The following is a 24,529-nucleotide window of genomic DNA, read 5'->3' on the forward strand; positions in this document are numbered from 1 at the left end:
AGCAAAAAAAATAATAACCCAAGGAAGCTTATTTATACCCATAAAAGTAAAGCAAAGTCACACCAGGCCACATACATTGCACACAAACACATGAAGAGGGTGTCCAGATGCTCCCCAGAGCGGGAGCTCCAAACTCATTCTTCGGTGTGTTGGGAATCCTGGAGGAAAGTTTCTGCAGGGCCAGGTCTCTCACTTCTGCTGTAGCTGTCCAGTAGAATTCTCCTGAGAGCTTTTACACTCCTAATGTCCAACCATGTCCCAGACTAATTAAATAAGGCTCTTTGGGCATGGAACTCAAGCATCAGTTTTGTTTAGTTGAGTTTTTTGGTGTTTTTTTTTTTTTTTAAGCTCTCCAACCACTGTGCAGATGAGAACTACTGATTTAGGAGACTATTCTGAGTCATGTGGCAGTTAATAATGAGGCCATGGGCAAAGGGGCGGGGGTGGGGACAGTGAGAATGTGGGCATTTTAGACAGATGAAACTTGGTGTGCAAAGGCATGAGGCCTGAATTTGAGAAAGATGCATTTGAGGGACTACAGATTTTGTCAGTGGAAAGTACTCTACATTTCTGGAGAGAAAGAGGAAGTGTTGAGAGATGTACTTAGGCCCAGTAGAATTTTGGTAAATTCTTGTTGCCATCTTAAGAAGCTTGGCTTTTATCCATGAGTATCCACTGATGATTGTAATCTGGTTGCTGGGGCGTTTATCAAATTGAATTAGCATATGAAAAGGAGCATTTTGGCAGTAGCTTGGAGAATGAACTGGAGAGAAAGGCAGACAAGACTGGTGGCAGAGAGAACAGCATTCTGAGGTCATGCTCAGATGAATGGGTCAGAAAGAAATGTGATAGATATTTAGGAGGTTAAACTGATGGGGTTTGAAAATGCACCTCTCAGGTCACCTGCAGTATAGAATATAATTTACTGATGGCCTCAGCTTCTATCCCATTAGTCCAACACTTCATTCATGACGAAGGCAGGCTTCCCATGGGATGCTCTCAGCACATGAATAGTTATGGCTGGGGATACTAATGCAAGCTATTACCATGAGATGTAAGACACCTAGGATGAGAGAATTTGACTCAAGGACTCCTTTGTGACCTGCTTGAAACTTTCATCTTTCTACCCAATCTTCCTTCCTTCCCCTACTCTTCACAGAGAACAGATCTGCTCTGCAGCCCAAAGGCTCTTAGTACTGACTTTTGCTCCCTTCCTTTTATCCTTCACGGGTCCCCCTCCCCAGTAATGTCTCATGCATCTCATCCCATCTTGGTTTCCGCTTCTCAGAGGATTCAAATGAACATAGTACTAATTAAGTGTGGGGAAATTGAAAAAGGAAAGTTCTAAGAGGATTCTCAGGTTGATGGCTGGGGCAAAAATGAACAAATTCTGGCAACAGTTGCAAGGAATATGATGAAAGACCAGGAAAGACAAGATCAACCTTATACATGTTGTCTTTTTAGAATTCTAGGATATTCAGATAATACTTCCCATAGGAAACTGAGTATTATAAATCAAGAAGTCCGAAGAGAGTTCAGAGGTACAGGTACAGGTTTGAGCGTCAGCATACATCAGTTAGTGTGAGGAGTAAGTCAAGTATAAAATGGGAAAATTATGGAGGCTAGAATGAAGAAGTATGAGAAAAGGCTAAAAAGATGGGGAAGACACGTGGACCCACATGAAATTCTCCACCTAAAACAATGGAAGGAAAAGTGTAAGTTCAGTCAAACACCCCTGAGGGCAAGAATGTTAAGAATTGAAATGATTCTCTTGGCATCAAGTATGTTAAGTAAGCTAAGTAAGTGTTGTTAATTAGATTGTGGGAAATGCCCAAGTGCAAAATATTTAAGAAGGAATGGGGAGTAAGGACGCTAGACAGGAGCATCTGATGAGCTGTGGTGTGAAGGAATGAGATGTAGGGTGCTAGTCGGAGGGTCTAGAGAGGCAATTCTGTTTCTTCTCGAGATGGAAGAGACTTGAATAGATTGGCAGGCAAGCAGCAAAGAGCCAGGTCTTAGAACGAAAGATGGAAATACATGATTTGGAATTTTCCTGGCGAGTCAGAGAGGAATTAAATTAAAAACACAAATGGTTGAGTTAAGCTTAGTCAGGAGACACCATGATTCACTTTCTTCTAAGCCTGATAATAGTTAAGAAAAATACCTAAATTGCAAGGTGTAAAAGAGGGAAGATAAGGCCGTTTCCATATGCTGGTTCTAATCTCCTCTACAAAGGATAATGCTGATAGAGGGGTGGTACTGAACAGGAACAGGATGAAAAAATAAGCAAATTCCAGAAGGTAAAAAGTTAAAAGTGACAAGGTCAGTGGTCAGTGGTAAAAGGACAGAATAACATTCGGAGCATTGTGGTCATTCGATTATTAGTTGTGCTGAGAGTTTGGCCATGAACAGAGTCTCTGAATTCTGTTTCCTCACAGACACCTCCAGGAGGTTATACACAGATAACAAGGACAAAGAAAATGACTACAACATCACCGTTTATAACTAATGATGTTTCAGCCCTAAACCTTATGTGGAACCATTAGGGTTAGTGAGATACGTAGGTAAGTGAGCCATAATGGTACATGTTTGCCTCTGGTTTAAGACCCAGACTAACAACAAACCAAGATTATCTACTTGATTCTTTCTCTCTAGGTCATCTCTCTCATCTCTTAAAAAAGATAAAAACTGGGAGGCCCAGGAGCCAACTCTCTTTTAATTCACAGACTATTTCTAAATTTGAATTAATTCCTAACATTAAAAAAAAAAAATCAGATTTTACTTAGTAAAGGAAGGAAGGACGGAAGAAGGAAGGTCAAATATAGAACAACTGGCTATGTAGAATAAAAACTAGGGTGGCTAACTCATGCTAGTTGCCCAAGACTTTTCCAGGGTTAACACTGAGAATCCCACATCATGAAAACCCCAGTTATAGGCAAACCAAGACACCCTACGAGCAGCCCCCCTTTTATGAGTATGCTCTGGGGTTCACCAGAGTTTCTACCAGACCAATATTAATCATGTGGCTGGTTCCTTAGTTCTCCAAATGTTCTAGATTTGAGCCTATCAAAGGCTTATAAACAACTGCTTTAATCCTTCCCTTCCCAGCCATTGCCTCCCAGTAGAAAAGAACTGACCTACTTAAAGAATCTGAGGCGGGCACAGAAAGAAAAGCAACTCATGTAGGTGAATGCTTATAAAGAATGAATGTCCACAGGTCACACCATAAAGCTTGTCAGCTTCTAACCCATATACTGTATTTATTATTCACTAAGGCCCATGCTTAATAATGGCTCACCTTTATTCCTTCACTTCCTGTGAGTGGACCTAGGTAAGGAGTAAGTGCTGGGTTGCCTGTTGTGGTTGGAATTTACCTCTGTATAACTGGACTGGGTGAGGTTGGGGACAGTGAGAAGGGATGGGATGAGAAATACAGTTTATTGGGTCAAGTTTTTCTTTGGAACCCTGAGCCAAGATGCAGTTTATTGGACCAAGTTTTCCTTTGAAATGTTCCTGAAGACTCAGCTTGTTAACAGCTTGGCAGGCAAAGGCCACCTTTGGTGCTAGGACTGTCCTAGTCTGAAGTGCAGTGTGTTGTTGCAATGGTGAAGGTCTGATTGCACATTACTCCCAGACCAGCCAAGACAGATGCCAGACTTGGCTTACAAGCCAAAGAGGAACAACATAAAATAGTATGTAAGACTTCCAGCCCCAGATAGTCCAAGGGATTTGTGGAAGCTACATAAGATGTGTCTTGATGGATCAGTGACTTCCCCCATTTCAGTTCCACTTTTTGAAATATAAATATTGTACAAAAATCTATCATATAGCAAATATAGTATACCAGGTAAAAATGTGGGCTGTTGCCCTGGCTGTTTTGGCTCAGCGATTAGAGTGTCAGTCTGCAGACCAGAGAGTCCCGGGTTTGGTTCCTGCTAAGGGCATGTACCTCAGTTGCAGTTTGTCCCCGGCCCCGGTTGGGGTCATGTGGGTAGCAGCCACTCGATGTGTCTCTCTCACATTGATGCTTTTCTCTCTCTCCTCCTCCCCCCCTCCCTCCCGCTCTATCTGAAGATAAATGCAAAAAAAAAAAATGTCCTCGGGTGAGGATGAAAAAAAAAATGTGGGCTATTATTAGATACATTAAATGCAACTGTATTTTAATTGAATGGAGGTTTCCCAATGTTAAGCATATGTGGTATTCTAAAGCTACCCTCAGAACTTTCTCTTAAGGTCAAGAATGGGTGCTGCTTCTAAAAATAAAATCATCAATTTTATAAATAATAATTCAAATTAAACAACTCTTACTTCAGGTACAGTTAAATGAGTCAAGAGGTGTGGTAATGAAATAATAGTGTATAAATACTTGTGTCGCTTGGTAATTGCTGTGATACACCCTACTACTTCCCTGCTTCATGGATCTGAAGAGGTATGGTTCAACTTTATTACCCAGAGCCCCTCCAGCTGGTAGGGAGGGTCCCTGGCTACTTCCAGGACATCTGCCACTTTGTCACCAATGTTGTGCACTAGACACCAAATTTCTACTGAGATGTCATAGTCTGTACGGGGTCAGCCCAGGTTAAAATCAAGGAAGCAAATGAAGAAGTTATTTAGAAAAATGGGATAATAAAACTCATTTTATAAAATAAAGTACTATTTTTTCTTAAAGCAGATTAGAGCTTAGCAAATGACAGTTAATCTATCAATATTTGTTGAATTAATGTTTATATAATAAATTATTTGGCCTTTGGTCAAGTTTAAATTTTCTGGAACCAATAATGTCTTTAATAATTAAACTGATCTGAAAGGTGAACAAGCTAAAGTGGGCAGAGCTGCCTTATTGGAACAATTATTTTTCTGCTTTTTGAAATAACAATAAACCTAGTCACTTAAATGTATTATTCTTATAAAGATACAAAGCAAATATTCTTCTCTTTAATATTAATCTGTCGGTTTAATATCTAGTAATAGTTGTGCTCTTTCTAAATTTTTTTTATTTCTTGTAATCCCAAAATTGTTAATGGGCAATTAGGACAATGCAAAACAGCATCAAAATGACACTAATTAACTAGGAGAATAAATACAAAATGGAGATTGGATTCAACAGAAATCATCTTTTTTTAAACAGCTTTACTGAGTCTTAATTTATGTACAAAGAGCTACACATACTTAATGTGTACAATTTGATGAGTTTGAACACATGGAAACACCCATCATACCATCACCAGAATCAAGATAATAGACAAATTCAATACCTCTCAAAGTTTTCTTGTGTTTCTGTGTGCGTGCGTGTGTGTGTGCGTGTGTGTTAAGAACACTTAACATGAGATCTACCTTTTTAAGAAATTTTGAAGCACACTATACTATATTGTTAACTGTAGGCACTAAGTTGTACAGTGGGGCTTTGGAATTTATTCATCTAGCCCAACTGAAACTTTATACCCAATGAATCAAAATCACCTTAATAAATAGAAGGTCAAGCCAAGAAGAGTAGCACTAGTAAATCTGGATTTATCAACTAGGAAAAAAATAACTCAATCAGTGGTATGAAAAGATATGTGCCCACTCAATGTCTCACACCTACTGGCAGTTACAAGTTTTCTCACTCACACTGGTGGCACCAGCAGACCCAGGGTCTCCTGGTCTTCCAGTGGCAGAGACAGCCCAGGCCCACCATCTCTGTATCCACAATCCAGTACCAAATGTCACCAAATGAAGCAGCTCTCAACCTCCCACCCAGCAGCAGAAGGTCCAAGCAGGTGTCTCTCCTCGCCCTCCATGCACTGGCAGAAATCAACCAAGCCCAGTGTCTCCTTGAACTCCACCAAGTCGCAGCAGAAGTTCTAGGATGGGCCCTCTACCCAACAACAGAAGGCAACCCAGAACCCACAATTTCAGACGGTGCATGGCCCTCTACCTAGTGCCAGTGGTGTCTTAGGTAGGTACTTCTCTCTTCCGGTGACACTACAGGGACAGAACAGAAGCCAGCGTGGCTGGAGGCCAGACGGGGAGAAATGCTCTCTGTCTCTGAGGCCAGTACTAAAAAGAATCAGATATTACCATTATCTGAAAAATGTTTTAAAACAGCCACCATAAAAATCTTCAACGAGAAATTGCAAACTGCCTGGATACAAATGAAAAACAAAAGATTTCAGCAAATAAATTTTTTTTAAAAAAATGGAAACTAGCCCTGGCTGGTTTGGCTAATTGATGAGAGCATCGGCCCATGGACCAATGAGTCCTGGGTTTGATTCTGGTCAAGGGCACCTACCTTGGTTGCAGATCATCCCCAGCCCTAGTTAGGTCATGCGGGAGGCTACCAGTCAATGTGTCCCTCTCATGTCAATGTTTCTCTCTCTCCCTCCTTCCCACTCGATCTGAAGATAAATGGGAAAATATCCTTGGGTGAGGATTAAAAAAAAAAAATGAAACTATATAACTAAAAATACCAAAAAAATAAAAACAAACCAAAACAAAACCCTCACAGGATAGGCTCAAAGTAAAAGGAATCAGTAAACTTCAAGACAGACAAACAATAGAAGGTATTCAATATGAAAAACAGAGAAATTATATATATATAGTGATGTGCATATATCACTTCAGAGAGGGACAATAACAAAAGTTCTAATATTTATATTATCATAGTTCCAGAGGGAGAGGAGAAAGAACATGGGGCTAAAAAAGTAACTAAAAAAGTAATAAGTGAAAACTTTAAATTTTACAGAAAATGTGAACATACAGATTCAAGAACTAAGCAAACCCTAAATAGGACAAGACCAAAGAATTCCATGCCAATACAAGTCATAATTAAACTTCTAAAACTAAAGACAAAGAGAAAAGTCTTAAAACCAATCATATACAAGCAGTGCATTATATCTAGGGGAAAAACACTTTAAATGACAGTGAATTTCTCATTAGAACCATGGAGTTTAGAAAAAAAGTAGCCAAACATTTTTGAACTGAAGGAAAAGAACAGGCAACCTTAAATTCTATAATAAATGAAACTATTTTGCAGAAATAAAGACATTTTTAGACAAAGGAGAACAAAGAGAAATTTGGTAAATAGTCCTACCCTTAAATAAATAAAGTTCACCAACAAGAAAGGACATGATAACAGGAGTAGGATTAAAACTTTAAGTCTCAGTTATCAGAATTTTCCTCACACTAGTCTTGGAAAGTGACTTCCAAGTATATATTTCAGTAGCTGGCCCCCAACTCTTCTGACCTATGGCCTGGGCTATCAACATGTTATCATACTACAGTGTAGAGTTAGTTGTACTATATGATTTTGCTAGATCCTCATATTATGCTCAAATTGTACAATCTGTGATTTGCATAAACATACAGAGATGCAGAGTCTCCATCAGCTTTAATAAGAAAGAAAGACATAACATCTTTCTCTCTCAAACACATGCACACACACACACACACAGCTGTTTAGAATGTGACATCAGGCTGCCCTTCTATTCCTGTTATCTCGAAATAGCAGAGAGACCTCGGGTGCCCCTTGCAATTCTCAAAGAAGCATGCCCAGTAGAGTCGAACTTGGCTGCCACACACAGTGATTCAGCAATTTGTCAGTAGAGAATGTGATAGAGATAAGAAAAGTTTTTCATCCTGGATTTGGGTAGAGAATATTTTTCACTGTGCACAAATAAAGAGATTTCTAGAGCTGTTAATTTTATTCTTTATTCTAAAGCTACTAATGCATGTAACTGGCTGATTTCAAACCAAAAATCCTATTTGCCTTAATTGAGCATTCAGAATGTGGAAACTGATTTTATAAGCTCATACAAGAAAGAAAATAAAATTTAAATTAAGTTAAATTAAATGGTGATTACAGAAATGTATCTATATTACATGGCTAAAAACATGGGAGAATTTTTTATTTATTTTTGGTTATGAGACATGTGTTCCACTTAAATCTAATAGACATCTGGAAGCCAGATTGATAATTTTGTTAATCCTATTTTACAGAAGAGGAAGTAGAGGCAGCAGCACATTAAATGAATGTTCCTCAAGCCATGTGGCAGGATGCAACATATGAATGACATTGCTCCCTGAAATCAGACTGTGCCTCTCCAGACAACGTCCATTTTATTAAAATGAAATCAACTCTCCCTTAAATTGGCAGATTAAGAACAGCAAACCTTAATGTGGACTCTGTCAATCTTTCTATCAAATGTGGGTATGAAATGGTTCCATTAAAAAAAACATCCACACTAACTGGTCTTTCAAAAACAACTGTGGCCTTCTCTAAGACCACTGTGTGTGCCTGCCTGGGTGTGCGACTTGATTAGAAGAAAGAAAAGGTACAACTCTCCAAGAGGGAAATGGAAATCAGGAGTGGAGAGAGGAAGAAAGAAGACTTTCAAAGCCTACTTCTAAATTCCTTCCTGGGATTCACATGAACACTTTAGCTCTAGAACAATGTTTCCAGAAACACAATCTATCAATAATGACATTTATAGTTCAATTACTATTACCTGGGGAATTTGTTCTACTCTTATTTTACAGTATATCTGCCAAAAGAAAAATCACAGATGGCATGTTTTGACTTGACTCTAAGTTTTCTAAAAGCTTTTCTTTCTTTTTCAGCTGAAGTTCTGAAACTTACCTGCTACCCTTTTGGCCCAGAGCCAGTTCACGACTAAATCCACACTCTGTGTTTCTCTATATTCCAGCCAGCCTTCTGTTTCAAACCTGGCACAAATAACAGCGCGCTGAGAGCGAAGCCACACAACGTTAAGAAGGCACAGGCAGAGGAAGGCCTGGCACTCCTTGGCTACAGCCTAAAGAAGGCCAAATGAGCAGAGAACACTCAGTTGCTGAAGTACCAACACACCTCGTCCACTTCCTCAGCAATGGATTTAGAAGGCCCAGGGTCTGTCTCCTGAGAGATAGGCCATTGGACAATCCGCTCCTTTATTTCTTTATCCATCCATTCCCTCGTGAAATTATTTAACCAGCCATTTAACAACAATTTTGTTTGAATAGTATACAACAATGCTTCTAAAAATTTAATAAACTTTCAAAATACTTGGAAATTTTGTTAAAACGCAGTCTCTGTCTCAGAGTCTGGGTTAGGCTCAACATTCTGCATTTCCCCTATGCTCCCAGGTGATGCCTAAGCTGTTCCTCCGAGGGTGGGAGAGATACATCCAGTGGTTTTCATGCTTGTTAGAAAAAGGTGAATTCCTGGGCCCACCCTAGACCTACCAACTCTTGGGGTTGGATTCAGCAGTCCTCGTCTTACCAAGCCCTCTGGTGATTCTGATGTTTGCTCAAGTCTCAGAACCAGAGTCTAGAACCACAGTTCTTACAAGCTGGATCGATATTAGAATCACTTGGAGGAGCTTGCAGGTTGACTTTTGTCCCCAAAACAGAAATGTTGACATCCTAACCTGAGATGCCTATGAATGTGACCTTATTTGGAAATGTCTTTTACCACTTAAATCAGAATCTCTGGGAAAGTGACCTTTGCACTCAGATTTTAACATCTTACTCAAGGGATTCCAACATGTGATCAGGGTTGGAATCCATAGCTCTAGACGTTTTTAGACATATAGGGATTGTTTCTAGTTAATTTTTCAATATGTCATAAACACTACAAGCAGTTGAATATCAATGTTAGGTTATCTATAAGTTTTTTTAATCTCAAAATCAGTTATTTAGATAGGAAGTTACTGAGACATTTCTCAGTGATTGGTTAGGGAAGCACTGATATTAGAATTGCCTGCAGCTTATCAATCAAGTGTGTTCTGGTCCCAACTCAAATCTAATGACTGGAATTTCCAGGGGTGGGGCTTGGATAGTGCAAGTTACCAAGCTGCCCTGAGGAGGTACCTATGCACAGACAATGGAAGTCGTGACTGAGCAGGCTGAGCCACCAGGGAAGGCCTTTGCACAGATGGAGAAATTGATTGAACATAGAAGAGCCTGAACAATGTCATCAGTAGCCATTGTTGAGAAACATAGCTACTGGAGCAAAGGAGGGTCCTTTCTGGAAGCTGATGAACATCAGGTAGGGCTGGTGAGAGACAGAGAACTTTGAAATGAATGATTAAAGAAACACCATTGGTGTCATCTGGGAATTAAGTATAAATACAGAATCTTGGGCTCACCACAGTCCTATTAAATAAGAGACTCCATTAATTTTTTTTTCTTTATTGATTTTAGAGAGAAAGAGAAACATCGATGAGTGAGAACATTGATTGGCCACCTCCTTCATGCCTCCCATTGGGGACTGACCCACAGCCTGGGCATGTGCCCTGACTGGGAATGGAACTGGCGACTTCTTGGTGCAGGGGTCGATGCTCAACCACTGAGCCACACCAGCTGGGGGAGACTTGATTTTGACAAGATCTCCAGATAATATAAATGTACCTTAAATTTTGAGAAGCCCTGTCCTTGTGGCAGTAAGAAACCTGTCAGAGGTTTCTGAGCATGAAAGTGCTTTGTGAAAAGTATCCATGAGCAAGGTTAGCTTAGTGGGGCTGTTTAGGGCAAACTGGAAGGGTCGTGACAATGATGTCAATGTTCTACATTTGTGCTGTTCAAGACAGCAGCCACACGTGGCCACTGAGCACTTGAAATGTGACTGATGTGACCGAGAAACTGAATTTTTATCATTTTAATTATTTTAAATTTATATTTAGATAGCAACATGTGGCTAGCAGCTACTATGTCGAACTGTGTAGGCTTACAGGCTGCAGATATGAAGACTAATTGGGAGGCATCAGTGATCAGACAGTACTCTAATGGCACCTGAGGGTGTCACATTGTCACATGGTATCAAGTGTTTATTAGTTTTCATACCAGTTTTATATGTGCTCAGAAAAATGTAGGCCATCCAATTTTCTGTTAAATGAAGAAATGAATTAATGTTTGTTTAATTGTGCCTACAACTAACTCTCAATTGTAAAGGATCTGATTATCCTGTCTAGGGCTTTTCTGGTGCTTATGCCCATGGCTTGCTTCTCTTTCTTTTCTATTTTGCTATTTACATCCTTGGCTTGTCAGTATCGCTTGCCAGAGGATCAACAGAGACAAGCAAACGTGTACTGCAAAGATCTAACTGGTCAAGTAAAAACACACTCTTATTTGCCTGAAATTTTTATTTGGGTTTGTTTGGTCAATTTCAAATGTCTCTTTCCCTACAAACTCATTGTCTTCTTGCTTCACAAGTAATCTGTTTAGTGACAGGTCTGACAGCAGAGATGTGAGTGACATGCCGTTGGTTATTACCGGTGAGGTTTGTGTGGCATCTAACACCGGATTGAAAATGTCAGGATGCATAGCTCTGAGCCCTGGCAGACTATCGTTTTCTGCTCTGGCTTCTTTAGCTCATCTTACTGATCCCCCTTCTTAATCCACGACCCTCCCTCACATACTCTATGTTCTTGAAATCAATACCCATCTCTGAGTCTCTCCAAAGCTGCAGAGGTACCTCTTACTCAGCTTCTACCTCTTTCAATTCTATGACACCTGAGCTTATTTTCTGGGTGCCGCCTTCGATTTTGCTCTCTGCTTCTTAAAATATCCTTCTTAATTTTTAGGCACCAGTGTTCTGGCTCCTCTCTTCTTGAGCCCCCTCCCAGCTTCTACTAAGGAGCAGAAGTTCTCACTCTCTAGCTATGCCCTGGCCAATTTAGAAGATTCCAAGAGTAAGTCAGATGGAAATGTTTCCAAAGCATCCGTATAATGAACTAGATTCCCAAAGTTGCTATTTCTAAATATATTAGCTTGAAAACAGGGACGTAACTCTAAAGGTTTTAACAGATTTATTTATTTGCAAGTGATTATTAAATACCTAAACACAGTCCCTGCAAAAGCTCAAAATCTGTTAGGAAGAGAAGAATGCAAAGGAGTAACTTCAGTCCAGTATTGTTCTTAAAAGTAGAAACAATGATTTGGATATAAAATCATTCAGAAAGGACAGGGAAGTCTTCATTGAAAGTGTAACTTTTGACCAGGGTCTTAACAGACACATATCTCCAGATAAGATGAGTGTTGAGAAACCTGTCCAACCTAAGAGGTTGGAAAAGAGTAATGAGTTTAGGGAGAGTCCACAGCCTGGAACAAAGGGTATGAGAAGTGACCTCGCTTGCTGACTGTTTCGGCAGGGGATAGACAGTGGATGCCTTGAACATGGTACTGACTCATTCTGACTATTATCTCGTTGGTGACGGTAAATTGTGGAAGAGTCTCAATAGGGATTAAAATATTTGGTTGAAAATATTAACGTAAATAATGTATGGGCGTGGACAAGCCTAGAGTCAAGGAGGCAAGTTAAATGGTATTGCAACAATCCAGGCAGGATGACGAGGCATTAAGTTGAGAACAGAGCAATGGGGTGGTGAGAGAACACTTTGAGGTCAGGTCGTAGCTGAGAAAATTGTCTAAAAGTACAATGAGGTTTTTAGGAAGTTTTAAAAAGCCATTCTCTAATAAAATTGCTGCGCTGACCACAGAGAGGTGGTGATTGGATTGTGGTGGAATGAGCAGGAACTTGGAAATCAGAGCAACCTCGAGTTGAGACCCAAATCCATCACTTCCACGATAAGGGACTCATGGTCAGATATGTAACCTGTCTGGATTCAGTGAACTAAAGGTAATTCCTGCCTTGAAAGATTTGTTTGGAGGTTCAAATAAAATATGAAGAACACCTGGTACATGTGACTATACAATTAACATTAGCTTTCTTCCTGCCATCTTTTCCATCTCTAAAATCCATAACAGTGAATCTTTTAACATGAAAATGACAATTTCTGCTTTTGAACTGGCAGCCTGAGACACTAAAATATATATATTTTTTAATAAGCAATTTCTTTCTTTCCTGGTAAGATCAGGCCCAGTGCACAGCGGTAATGAAATCTCCAAGTCATAGTTACGTTAAATGTAACAAAATTGGAATGTGCCTAGAGCTGACATATTCCAATCAATATACTTGTAGTACAAAACATCAGACTTAATAAAGCCTGCCAGTGCCACTTCCATTGCCAATTGGTGTGCAAATGATTTCTGATAACACCTGAAAATCCCCAGCGTGGAACAGCAATTTCAAGCCAGATGTGCAGAAAGCTTGCTCTCCATCGTCTGAGGAGCTTTCAGAGATAGCTTTGAATTAAATCCGCCCCTCTGTGTCAGATAAGCAATGATCAAATACACCAATAGGAAAACGCTGTCAGAAAGGGAGATTTAGTATGGCTGATTGCTAGAATCATTAATAAAATCCATTTGGATGAACAATTTCTGCACTAGGCCAACCTGCCAAGAAACTTTTCAAATTAGAAGACAGGAAGATTTTGTTTTCATAACGTTTGTTTAACTTTACTACTGTGAACTATAAAGTAGAGGTTTATCTTGGAAGCTTAAGCATAATTCTATAGTCAAATTTGCAAAAATAAAATGAACTACGATGAAAATAATACAGGAAAACCTCTAAGAATCTTATTTGATTATAGTGTAAACAAAATGCACTCACAAAATAATAAAAATGAGAAAGTTTATCTTTCAGAGTGACCATTGGTATTACCAAAGACTGTGACTTATAGGAACTTTTTGGGAATAAAACTAATATGTCTTATTAACCACTCTGTACCTGGCACTATGATGATTACTTCAATTGTATTATCACTTGTAAGATTCAGAGAAATGAGCTGGAGCTATTTTGCGGAAGAGAAAACAGCCTTGGAGAGTTTCAATAACTTGCCCAAACACACAGCTACAAAGAAGTTCACATGACTCACTCAGCTAGAAAGGAGTCCGACTGGGTCAAACTTGAATGGGGTTTGAACCCATGGCTAGCTATCTAGCTTGAAATTCCTACTGTTTTTTTTTGTTGTTGTTGTTGTTTTTGTTTTTTTATCCTCACCTGAGGACATTTTTCCATTTTTTGTTCAGATAGAGTGGGAGGGAGAGAGAGGAAGAGAGAGAGAGAGAAACATCGATGTGAAAGGGACACATTGAGTGGCTGCCACCCGCATGACCAACCAGGGCTGGGGACAAACTGCAACTGAGGTACGTGCTCCTAGCGGGAACTGAACCCGGGTCTCTCTGGACAGCAGGCTGATGCTCTAACCGCTGAGCCAAACTGGCCAGGACCCTACTGTTTTTATTATCCTGGGTACAGTCCTTCAAAGCCTTTGTGTAAAATAGGAATGATGCCTATTATATTAGTGAGGATTCCAACAGGAAATAAATGTATACCCAATCCAGGTAAGTGAAGATGTTAATAGAGGGACTATTTACTAGTATGCAAACAGATATATGGAAGAAGGGACAGTACTCTGGGCTAGCAAGAAGGGAGATCCCTTACCAGCCCTTGGCTGTAGAGGGTGATGAAAGGAAGTGGCTACTGAAAGTGCAGGATTGTAGAGAGGGCTTCCGGCCAGGAGCTGAGGAAAACACAGCCACTGTCAACCTGATACCAGGCAGGGAGGATGCTGGGGGCACTTACATCCTACCATCATTCTCCTTTCACCTTATGATGTCTTATGATTGCCTCCCAACTGGAAACCGTCCTGACGCCGTCCATGTAGGTCTGAGAATGGATGGAGAACAAATCTGGCCATCATAAACAGAAGACGTTGGTCATCATTGTCTTGCTCCCCATTACCAGTGCCATGTATTTGGCATTTATTCACTGAACTATTGAGCTAAGCATTTTATTTCAATCTTTCTTAAAGATTGAAAGACAGGTATTGTTATCTTCCCTTTACAGATTAAAAACTCTGAGGCTTCAAGAGGTTAAGTAATTGGACTAATATCACATATAAAAGGTGATATAACATGGATTTGAATGCACTGCTGTCTAACATGGATCAAATTGATTGGTACCTTCAGTTCAAAGACAAATTCTGTTTTGTAATTCCAAATCCAGTGGAGTCTAATTTATATAAATTAGAAAATCCAAAGACCTTTTGCACCTATAATGTGGCTTGACCTCTCCACGACAGCCAACACTGTCAATTGCTCCTTGACCTTCAACCATCATTGATGTATCACTTACTACCAAAATGGTATTTATAAGCAAGAACTCTCCACTTCTCATTATAGGCATATTTTCAATATGTTTTAATTTAATTACACACTGGTGGCCCAAATTCAAAACTTTCAGAAATAGCTCCTATTTGTTTCTCCTGAAGTCAGCACACCTAGAAACGTCTATGTCCTTTGACCTTTTCCTCTCCCCTATGCGCAATCCCACATCCACGTGGTCATGAAGAGGACCTGGCTTACCTTGGCTAATGGCAAGTGCTCAAAAAATGCTTGTTCGGTGAATATAGCTGATGATCATAAGCAACGATATTTGATCCATTTCTCAAACTGAAAGTCTTCATTCATACCAGTTTCTAAATATAAGTCTTTTATATATTTCTCTATATGGACATCTTTTGTGTAAATATGTTTTATGATTCTAAAAATACTTTGGGTGAAATAGAAGGTTTTTTAATGTAATTTTAATGAGCTTTTCAAGACTTTCACCTCTTTTATTCTTTATCATTCTAATAGTTATCATCTCTACATTTGTACCTGTTTAAATAAATAGGTATTTAAAATGTATTTCCAGTTGAAGTTTTAATACATATAAAGAGGGAAAGAATTATGCCTTTAAGAGTAGAGACAGTCTTATGCAGTTTTATGTGACTCTACTTGGAGGTTACATTAAATATGAAGTGTGGGTTGAAGAATAAAAAATAAAAATAAAAATTATGCAAACATTAAATAGATTGAAACAATCCTGCTTAGATAAATTCCTGAAACATGTTGGGTGTGTGTTTAATTAATAGAAATTTAAAATAAAGTGATCCAAACAGGAAATAATATGAAACAAATGTATTTACTAATCATATCCTCATGTACTGGGCAAGTGATGCACCCTCTATTTTCTTCAGTTCTAGGCTTTCCATTCGTTCACTGGGAGTTATTTAGTCATTCATCCACTAGCCAGATCGCTATTGAGCCACCAGGCCGTCAACCAGGTACAGTGCCCATGGTGACGAGAAAAACTAGCATGCTTTGCTGCCTTTCTTCAGCTTACAAGTGGGGAGAGCACACAGACAAATATAAAATTTCACAGTGAAAATTGTTACAAAGGAGAGTTTTATTGCTCTCAGAGAGCATATAATAGCGATATTTGAACCACTAAAGGCAGGGTCCCCAGGGGAAGTGAAGAATAAGATATGATCTAAAGAAGGAGTAGGAGGAAGCCCACGAGAGCTGGTTGTCACAGAAGCCAGGCAAACAGTGGGTCATGAGGAGTGGAGTGGCCAGCAGGGTCGATGATGCTAAGAGGACAAGAAAGGTGAGGACTGAAAACATTCAATGGATTTAGTAGCATGGTGACCTTAACAAGAGAGCGTCTGGTAGGGGTTTGAAACAGAAACTAGATCAGATAGTCTAAGGAGCGAAGGGAGGAAAGGAACTGGAGACAGGGCGTGTATACAATTCTTTCAAGAATTTTGACTGTAAAAGGAAGAAAGAAATAGTAAGGTGGAGTAACTTGTGGGACTGGGAGTGGTTGTTTTATTTTCTATTCTTGTTCATGGAAGAGGTTTGAACCTATTTAAAAACTCAGTGAAGATTCAGGTGGAGTGTCCGAATATATAATGGAGAGAAGGCATCGAGGGGGTACGATTCATAAGAAGCTGGACAGGACAGAGCTGCCCAAGACTGGACCATGATGCTTACTGGCAAGGATTTGAGAAATTCTTATTGAGCAGTTTCTATTTTCTATAAAGCATGATTGGGGTCACCAGCTGAAAGAGGGGATAGTTGGGGTCAGTGGTGAGGTTATAGTTTTAAGATAGTGAAGATTTGAAATGACAGGAATGGATGAGACTGAGTTGATAAATGAAATGTAGAGGGATTGAGGACTTATTTAAAAATGGTACTCATGGATTTGTAGTAGAACACAACTTTACGTTGCAAAATCAAATGTTCTTTTTACTCTCCTATTAGTAAAAATATGAGTCATACTGTGCAGTACCCGGTTCGAGCCTCTCTCTCCAGACCCAGATTTTCATGAGTTTTATGCCGAGGTTCTTCTTTTCTCACTTTAGACTACATTTTTTCTTAGACATTTTATTCAGGTTTATAATTTCCATTATTATCTCGATAGAGGTGTCCATCAACTTGATGTGGCTTTTGGCTCAGAAAGCACTTTTGAAAATTCTTCAACTGGTTAGAGATTGGGAGAGATCACATTAAAATCAAGGTTTCTCTTAAAAATAAGAAAGACAGGGGAAGCACTGGGCCCACAGTCCGCCGTTGACAATGGACGGAGCTGAGTAGCAGCTGCCCCTCTTGGATGGAGCATGCTCTCTCCAACTATGGCAGTCCCCACCATTTCTTATTACCTACTTCATTTCCTTTCTCTACCCAGCGCTGCACTGTGTAGACATTTGAGTTCATAATCTCAATCACCAATCCCTATCTCCCAAAGATTTTATTTCAGCTCAGCTATCTCTTTTGTACTCCACCTATTAATAACCAACAGTTGATTGTACAGTCTTTAGGTGGCTGGAACTCAGTATCTGCAGAGGTAAATGATCTCCCAAACTTGCTGTGCTCCTATAACTTGCAGTCTGACTTCAGTACCACCATCTGCTCAATTTACCAAACAAAAACCTGGGAGTCTGAGTCCCTCTCTTTTCTACTCATGTCCCTTCTCTATTCCTACTGCTATGACTTCAGTTCGGAAACTCCCCAGATTTCACCTGGATTGTAAAAATAACTTCAACCGATAAGCTCTAGTTTCTTTTATCTTCTAATACTGTCTCTGTAGAGCCAAGAGATGGATCTTTCCAAGCACAGTATCTTTTCTCGTACATTTATTTGAATTATAGCATACTTCTCACATTTTTTTATGCGCTGGCATACTTCCTACGTGCATCTTGCCAATTGCTGCTCCTCGACCTGGAATGACTCTGCCTGTCTTGGTGAATCACTATTCACCCTCCAAGACAAAGCTCAAGTATCCCCTCCTCTGGGAACCATCACTGCTGAGAAGGTAACTGAGGGAGAGCCTAATGGCATAGCCTCTACCATAGTGCTCTGGGCATGTCAACTGGACTGTGAGCTGGAGGGTAAACACTGGAGCGGTGTAATCAGTTATCCTCAGCACTGAATTCCTGGTCATGATTGACACCCAATAAGAAATGTTCTGTAATACTTTCAACAATAAAAATAAATAAATAAATAAATAAATAAATAAATAAATAAATAAATAGAAAGAGTTTTAATAAATACATTTCTAAATTCAGGAAAAGAATGACATCATATTAGAAAACGTTTTTCTAACTTTTATAATAAAGATTATTATTCTTTTACAACTTTTAAATCTCCTGATTCACTCTACAAGGATTAATGCTGAGACTCAATCAAGAGGATATAACATGCTCTAAACTCTTTTGTGTTTGTGGGTGTTTGTGCGTGTTCTCAATATGTGCAAAATGTGCAATCCCTACATCACACTACGTATTAGCACAAGTTTCAAATGAACTTTAATGCTAAATGTAAAAAATAAAGCCATAAAGAAAACAGAAGAGTGTATTTTGAAGGGTAGTTATATAATATTGGTGAAAGAGTAGCCATTCTGAGCATCATACCCAAAGCAGTAAATAAAGTAAGAAATTGAATAGTTTTGGCAATAAAAAAAAAAATACATAAAACTTCTGAAATTTAAAAAAAAATGCTTTCAAACAAATTTATAATAGACAGAAAAAATATTTGAAAATGTTTTCTTCATGATAGGAAATTATGTTCATAATATTTAAAATAATCAGTCAATAAAAACAAATGAAACTGAGGTCTCTCCTAATTAAAATGCATTAGCTGAATGAAAAGAGACACCTCAGAAGGCTTTTTTATGTACTATATGTTTCTCTGCTGTCTTTTCAACTAGAGCTTTGCCAGATATCTGACTTTATAGATAGCTGAAGTATATCTACTTTAGGTTTTCATTTCTGTGCTTTAAGCAATTTAATCTAAGGCAAAGTGACTATTGCCTACCTTTTGGAAAACATGTAAAATTAAAGATGTGTAATCATTTTCTCCCCTGGGTACCATGTACATTGATGAAGGAGGATGAGGAGAAAAGAAATGACACGTTTTGCCCTGGCCAGTATGGCTCAGTTGGTTGGAGTGTGGTCCCGTACACCGAAAGGTCATCGGTTCAATTCCTGGTCAGGTTACATACCCAGGTTGTGGGTTTGATCATCGGGGATGGCAACTGATCTATGTTTCATTCTCATATTAATTTTTCTTTCTCTCCCTCTCCCTTCCTCTCTGTCTCTCTCTTCTTTAAAAAAAAAATCAATAAAAGTATGTCCTCAGGTGAAGATTAAAAAAACTTACACTTTTGCTTTAGTTTTAGTTTTCACCCGCCTCTTATTCAATCCATACAAATTTGGGGGAGATTAATGATACAGTTTAAAAAATACCTTTGTGAATATGCTTTCTCCCAAAGAAATCTTTTCAGAGCTCCTGTTCTCTTTGGAGAGAGGGTTGCATGCATGGAAGAAGTTCATATTTAGGATACTTGCTTATGCAATAAAGTTGAATAAGTATGAAAAGGATAAATGAGGTAATAAACACATAGTACAAGAAGGATGGAATCATTAAAAGAGAGTCAACTAGAAATACCAAAGGGTTGGATCTCCCACTGTGCAAAATTCTCTGGGTTAACTTCAGGGTATTGCTCTTAGCTTGGGGTTTGGATTCAATTTGTTTTTCTCCACACAGTCTGCATGTCCCATAACAGAGGTCTTAATCTATGTAGACAGCTGGAAAGCCTCAAGCATTAGGATGTGCAGGTCTGGCTGTTGTTTTCTCTACATATTCCTTGAAAGAACAGATGCCAGACAAGGGTTATATAAGGAGACTGAAACAAGAACTCAAAACTAACTACAACAAATTATAAAGCCTAAGTTATGGATTTTTTAAATAAAATCTATTGTTCAGATGAATCTGTCCAGAATCCTTTTTACATTTTAGAATCCAATGATGTGCCTCATTTATAATTAACATGAATATTAAGCCCCTAACCTAAAGTGATATATACAATACCGGCTTCAGAATAACAGGCGAAACAGAAAAGAAATACATATGGGAGAAGGTATAAAGTAGGGATCTACTGGTAGCTGTATTCTGCCCAGCAGCCTGACAATGTGCAAGTTGATTTGCTTGTAGGATGCTCTAACCAATATCTCTCATAAATAGTCATATTTTTATTCTTGAACCTGAATTTCTACATATTGAACTTTAAATAATACTCAAGTTTATCTTATTTTTCAAGTCACTCACTTCAGAAGAAAAATGTGTTTCCTAGTGGCTAATTTAGATGTGAAATTTCACACATTTTCAACCCTTTGAACCCCACAACAAACGTGGAATTAAACAAAAAGTACTGTTGAGCGATGAATGCCCTTGTGAAACAGTTACCATAAAGCCAAAACGGTTTACTCTAAAGCATTCAAAGTGGAGGTAAGAAGTCAACAAATTCGAAAAAGTGACATAGCAGAAGAGAAACAACTGCAAAAGAAATAAGACCAACTACTTCTAAAATCTGATAGAACTACAGAAGCAAAGTTTGCTGGATCCATTTGGTCTGGGGAAAATCTTTTTAGCCTCCTCCCCTCCATAGAATACCAGATCATTAACCAGGACAATGCACTGTGACCTTGTGACCGGTCTTGAGTCATCCATCCCCTAAGAGGGAGGAGGAGTGATTCAGTTCAACATCCTCTCCTGGCAAAGCAGTGCGGCATGCTGTATTTCAGGAAATAGTTCTGATGCTTTATATGTGGAAAATTCATCTCAGTGGAACGATTTCCTGGCAGTACTGGGTAAATGAAGCGTCCTTGCACATAGATTTGTCGAAGAACTATAGATTTGGTGAAACCCTTCCAATTATCCATTTAGAACAAATGGCTTATAAGTAGATATCCAACCTCACATATTCCCTTGGTTTTATGATCGCTACTGTTTTAATTTTAAGCTTGGAAGATTCAGTTCTTCAATAAAACCTTAATGGGATCTCCCTCAGAACATTTCTCAGAGTTAAAGAAGAGCCCTTGAGGTTGACTTTGCCTAGAGCTGCCAGAGGTATTCGTGTATGCCATTTTCTCATCCGATTCGGCAGACTTTCTGACAGCCTTACCTGGAGAACAAGAACAATCTCCCCCCGTTTAGAGTAGATTAATATGACTCATAGGCCTTTCAGATTTTTATTATAGCTTATATATGGCTTAATTACATTTTGATCAAGATGCTGACTCTGACAGAGGCTTGGTAGCATGTGTTTTGCTTCCTTGTGAGAGATGACTGAGTTTACTTCTCTATTTCTCCATTAACCTGGAAAGTGACTGAAAGTCAGGGAAATGACAGATCAAGGAGGAGCTGAATTTAGACTCCCATCTCTAAGAATTGTAGTTGTTTTGGCGTGTCATTGCCCCTTCTTATTGTCCGTCTATCTGTCTGTCTGTCTGTTTCCAGAGCCTAATTTGCTCCTGTGAGGAAGAATTGACCATGTGTCCATCCCTAGAGCCATATCTGACATTCCATCGTTCACTCCTTCCCCCTCTTAGTTCTCCTGGCCTGGGAGATTGCACCACCCACATTATTAATCCGTCCTGCCTGAACTTAGACAACTGTTTTTTTATATTTTAATAAAACATATATAATCAGCTATATGATGTGAAATATGGGCTGTGGTCACAAAACACTTTTCAATGATCTTGTTAATATTTGAACTAGAGAATTATGTAAGAAGTCATTAGCTGCTCATTCCTATTCAAGCTTGTACTTGGGTAAAGACTTCTAATATTATCTCAGTGGACATTTTCCTTACCTATTATAATCAGGTGTTCAGTGCCTCGGCCATGGTTCTGTCGGTGGCGTTGCACACAGCACCTCTCCAGTTCTCCACCAGAAATGCACTCGGAGACTCTCCCTTCAGTGTCTCTTTCACTGCAGCACATCCCAGTAATTTTTAACTCTAACTCACTGTTTCCATCTTCAGCTTGTTTAATGCTGCCAGTAACCTTCTAAATAATACAGTTTACTTCAAATAACGTCATGATTAAAATTACATTTATTTAACCAAGTAACTTGATGGGGTTATCTGGGTGCAGGTCTCCATTTTCCTATTCAGTAACATACCCCAGGTTCTAATCACAGTTTGCTTTTCTAGCTAGCTCCAAACTGCTCTGTGTGTTCTTGAGACCCCCGATTCTCTGTCTTGAATTTAAAGCACTTATTCTTGTTGAACGACACTTGCAGCCTAGTTCCCCCTCCCCCAAGTTTTGTCCAGGTGTTCCACTCATTCCCTTATTTATTTGCATTCCTATTTATCAAACGTCTGAGAGTCTACCGTGCTCTCAGAACTGTGCTTGGCACTAGGGATATAAAAGTAAATATGATAGACATGATTTCGTTCATCATGGACCTTACATTTCAATGAAGAAGACAGAACAAATGTAAATCCACAAACATAGAAAATAATTGGAAAAGTGATCAATTTTTTTTAAAAGCAAACAAATTGCTAAGAAAAATGTGATAGAAAGGGGCCCGGGAGACCTGTTTTTGATTGGGGTTGCCAGAGATGCCGCTCTCACGTGGGAGAAGACTCCAGCCTTGGAAGAGCGTTGCAGGTGAGGGAACCACTGCGCAAGAGGAGCACTTGGTATGGATATTCAAGACGCTGCTGGAGCTTCATGAGCAAGGTGGGAAACAGAGGACATGAGGAGCTGTAAGAACCCGGGGACTTATGGGGTAAAGCCCCAAACAAGTTAGGGTTCTGATTACTGTCAATGTCTAGTACAGTTCCAGATCTCATGCAGATACACAAACTCCCTCGATGACATCACACAGCAAGGGAGCCTCCTAGACCAGGAAGAGACAGGTCTTGGCCAGATTCTGGAAAAGCACCTTTTATTCTTCCATGTCATCTTCAACAGGGAGAATATTTAATATATCTATAATTATAATAATATCTAATGTATATCATTAAGTTAGCCTGCCTCATGGGATCCCCATGCTAACGCAAGTATCCCTGTGAGAAACAGTAGAATTCAATGCTTTCAAAAGTGGAAAGGACTTTGAATCTCACCTGCCGCAACATCTTTCTTTTTCACCCTGGAACAACCTTTCTAAGACAATTAAAAAAATTTGGCACAGACTTTATTCCCTTTATGAACTATGTTCATGTTTGGATGTTATATTTTTGAACACCATATCTATCAATGTGACGTCTTAAAACACTTGAGCTTCAGAGTTCCCGCCCTGGGGGCTCTCTCTGCCCAGGCAAGTGGGAGCCAAGAATGCTGGACGTGTGCGTAGGTCAAGCTGGAGGGCGGGTGGGAACGGGAACTGGACAGAGTCTCCACAGAAGGAGAACCAGGCAGAGGCTGCTTCACGGCAGAAACGCCTGAGCCCGCGCACAGTCGCGGTGGAGAGGCCTCAGCAGGACGAGTCGAAGCTGGAACAGCTTGTCCAAGCCTGGGGAAGGCCGGTTACACTCTCCCAGGTCAGCCAGCCAGGTTTGAGGGCTCAGAAAATGTTTGGCCTGCAGATAATTCTTGTCATGTGCTTTTTCAACCTGATTTGTGAAATTTCAGAGCTGAGTTTTGGGGTCAGATAACTTGTGTAACTCTCCTCCAGAGAGGAATCGCTTTTGATTTGTTTTATCCCTGTTATCATCAACAACCTGGGACTGTGTTAGAAACAGTCTCCAGACTGAGGGTTTTCACGGGCCACACGGGTAGTAGTGATCAGTCCCCTACCTCCCAGAAATATGTGCCTCCCGCCGGTCCCGAGTCTGCGGCTACCTCTTTCCCAGTGGTGGGTGGATTGAACCTGATGCACTCTCTAAGAAAGTTGTAATTTGATGTTTTCTGCTTTACTAAAATATCTCTGATTCGACTCTGGGGGGCTCAAAGCTTTGTTTCCAGTCTTAAACACGTGTGGCCAGTTCAAACCCAGGAGTTGACAGATGCCCTCAGATCAAAACCAACTGTGAATTCTGCTGACCACAGTGCAGTTGCTCTGTATTGTTCACCTGGTTTCTGACTGTTTTTATTACTGGAGCTCAGGCTTACTTATCTAAAGATTATTATATCTTATCTAGCATTTTAGGGGTTCTACACCCAGAGGAATTTCTCCAGAATCATATAATGACTCTCAAACTCGCTCCACGTACAGACTGAACATCTCAGTCAATGACCATCCAAACTTACATTGCTCAGGCCAAAGACCTCGTAATAATTCTTGTCTCCTTTCTTTCTCTTTCATCTGTTATGTCAAGCATTAGAATCCCTGCTGGCTCTACCTTCTAAACAGATCTAGAATTGTGTCATGTGTCACCCCCTCCAGTGTTACCCCCATGCTCTAAATCAGCACGGCTGTCCCCTGGATTATGGCAATAACCAATACTCCTGCTTCTACCTTCTCCTTCTTCCAGTCTCTTCTCAATATGACCAGAGGGAAACTGTTGAAACACTAAGTGAGGCCATGTCACTCTCCT

General features: G+C 39.6%; 1 pseudogene; it reads left to right on the top strand.

Moving 5' to 3' along the window:
• Window positions 1-8,810, top strand: part of LOC118617664 — a 43,376-nt pseudogene extending 34,566 nt beyond the window's left edge.
• The last annotated feature ends 15,719 nt before the right edge of the window (window positions 8,811-24,529 follow it).

The sequence above is a fragment of the Molossus molossus genome, unplaced genomic scaffold, assembly GCF_014108415.1.
Source record: "Molossus molossus isolate mMolMol1 unplaced genomic scaffold, mMolMol1.p scaffold_m16_p_5, whole genome shotgun sequence".
Lineage (NCBI taxonomy): Eukaryota > Metazoa > Chordata > Mammalia > Chiroptera > Molossidae > Molossus > Molossus molossus.